A 2,778-nucleotide genomic window follows, 5' to 3' on the forward strand; every position below is an offset into this window, starting at 1 on the left:
AGTATCCAGCTCTTTGCAACAATCCTGTGACATTTCCCCTGGTGAACGGGCTCCACGCTGGTCTTATTTCACACAGTCAACGGCCGCAGAATCTCAAACAAAACAAGCAAACCGTTGATGAACTTGCAGTTGAAACCTTATCGATCCACACATCACTCACAGCAGCATCTCTCCTCTGCTCCTTCATATAGAAAATATAACACTATATTTTACAAGAGGACTAAGAGATCAGAACATCTATTATCTTACAAAGAACAGCGTACAGGCAGAGTATGTACAGCAAACATGGACCCACCGAGCCAAGGTCCTGTGAACATATGGACCCAATGAGTGACCAGTCTGAAACCGAACACTTTGGCTGTCGGACAGAACCTTGTTCAGCTCTAAACATCAAATGAATTAGGATTCTATATGTTACTGTTGGTTTTCTTTACATCTTCCAAAAGTTTGAGCTTCATGATCTAACCCCAGTTAGGTAACTGGAAAACTAAGTTTGAATGACAGTGTGGATGCTTCAAAGTCTATATTTATAGATCAGATATTCCTAAATCTGAGGACATAACTACTGAATTCTTTGCAGTTAACAGGATCACGAATTGAACAAATCCATCATAAACTGCCTGGGGGTCAGTTTTCCAAAATCTGTTCAGGTGATCCTTATCAATTTGAATAACATTAAGTCACTGTATTTAGCGTTCATTACTAACATGCTGCATCTACACCTTGGTAGCCATCTGGAAAATTGCACATTACCAGGGAGTTAAGTCTTCACAGCTGAGAGGCTGCAGGCAGAGAAAGTTTGGTGTTTCCGATAAAAAGTGTCCATCATTTAAGGTAAACATAATTTATAGAGTAAACTCTAGTGTCATGGAGTTTACCACTGGTATTAAGCACTGTGTAGACTGTACGAGTTGTTGAGGTGCACTTGAACGCACCATTAATAGGGAGGAGGAGCTGGTTCAGTTAAACTACCTCAGTAGTTAGCGTGTTGAGCTGATCATCACTGTCATATCCATGTAAAAAGGCTGTCACTGGCTGCTCCACATTATTTGTTTTATTGGATCACGATTTGCCCAGGATGACGGAGAAGCATCTCGTCTCAAGAGTCGATTCAGCCAAATTACCAAAAAAAAAAAAACATTTTCTTACCTACTTATTTTTTCTTAAAGGAATACTTCACCCACAGAATGAATATTTGTACATCAGTTAGTCATACCGTGTTACCTTGAATTCCTGGAGAAAACTTTTTTTTTTTTCGCATGCCTCCACAGAAACAGAAAAACATATTGACTGATATATTGATTGGGGTCCACATTTAACAACAGCAAAACTATATCAAAACATCAGTCTACAAACTCTCACACAATTTGCGCAGTGTAATCGAAGTCTCATTCATCCAGTCATATGCTCATTATTTCCCAGACAGGCAGCTCTTTTGGAGGGGGTACTGAGCGGAACGGGAAACTTAACTATGCTTGCTTCAAAGCCAGACTCCATTAACAAAGCTAGTAATTTTACCTAGCTGGACACAGGAGCTGCTGATCTACCACTGCCTCTGTCAGTTTGTTTGTGTTACAGTTACTGAATTTGAACTAACCCTTAAACACCCTAAAGTCACACAATACAAACAAACTAACTGACAGAGGCAGTGGTAGACCAGCAGCTCCTGTGTTCAGCAAGGTAAAATTACTGTTTTTGTCAATGCAGTCTGGCTTTGAAGCGAGCATAAATTCACTTTCAGTTCAGTCTTGAATCGTAAGGTTTCAGAAAAAATCCATGTATTTGGGAAGTACTGAGCATAAGACTGGATAAATAAGATTTGGATTATACTGCACAAGTTGTGTGAGAGTTTTTAAACAGATGTTTTGATACATTTTTGCTGTTGTTAAATGTGGTTCCCAATCAATCAACAAGTCAATATGTTTACCGTTTGCCGTGGAGGCATACAAGAAAGTTTCTCTCACAAAATTTAAGGTAACACAACATGACTGATTTACAAATGATCATTTTGTAGGTAAAGTATTTCTTTAATAGTATCCAGCCATGCAGATAGTTTTGGTTTAATTTATGCCAGGTTTGATTCATCTGTCTGAGATTTCTGACACCACCCCCAACACAATGGATGTGAATCCTTTTTTAATTTGTGGTGTACTGAAAAAAAAATGGCACTTCAAAACTTAACTCTAACTTAGAGTTAACAGTTTTTTTAGATTATTTTTTGTCTTTTATTTTAATAGAGAGAGACAAGAAACATGGGGAGAGAAAGAGAGGTATGACATGCAACATATGCCCCTGTTGTGGTTGTGATATACCCCTTAACCCCTTAGGCTACTATTTTTCCAGTATAGCACCACAGCAATGAAAACACTATTGTGAGGACCATTGTATTCAGGTGGAGGAAGAAATCTAAGAAATCTCAAAACCCGGACTGGCAGGTAAGAGTAGAGGTAAGTAAGAACTGTGCTTTTATTATGGGGAAGTCTGGTCTCTCAAACCATCAGGTCACAGGATCCAAAGTGTTCGATTCAACACTGACACTCTCCTTGGCGGTGGGTTATTAAGTGCTATGAGAATGATGAAGTGCTTTAGGTTGAGGTACACTACAAACAGACTCCTGTGACCACTTCAACCCGCCCCAAATGGGATGAACCCTCATCTATCATAACTATCATCCTGCCACATGGACCCACCACAGAGATGTCTGTAACTCCAGAGTTCAGGGATCACAATGACCTCTGGCTGTGTGTGAGTGCATCCATTGAAACATGAAGTGCTGCC

At 39.7% G+C, this 2,778-nt stretch overlaps 1 protein-coding gene across 4 annotated transcripts in view; it reads right to left on the reverse strand.

Annotated features, from left to right (window-relative positions):
- Positions 1-1,206: 1,206 nt before the first annotated feature.
- rsf1a (remodeling and spacing factor 1a) overlaps positions 1,207-2,778 on the reverse strand; it is a 24,749-nt gene continuing 23,177 nt past the window's right edge. For all 4 annotated transcript variants that reach the window (XM_078166906.1, XM_033632064.2, XM_033632063.2 and 1 more), the window contains exon 18: positions 1,207-2,778. This exon is cut by the window's right edge and continues 1,094 nt beyond it. The gene's annotated coding sequence lies outside the window, so the exon portion shown is untranslated.

The sequence above is a fragment of the Epinephelus lanceolatus genome, chromosome 4 (assembly GCF_041903045.1).
Source record: "Epinephelus lanceolatus isolate andai-2023 chromosome 4, ASM4190304v1, whole genome shotgun sequence".
NCBI lineage: Eukaryota > Metazoa > Chordata > Actinopteri > Perciformes > Serranidae > Epinephelus > Epinephelus lanceolatus.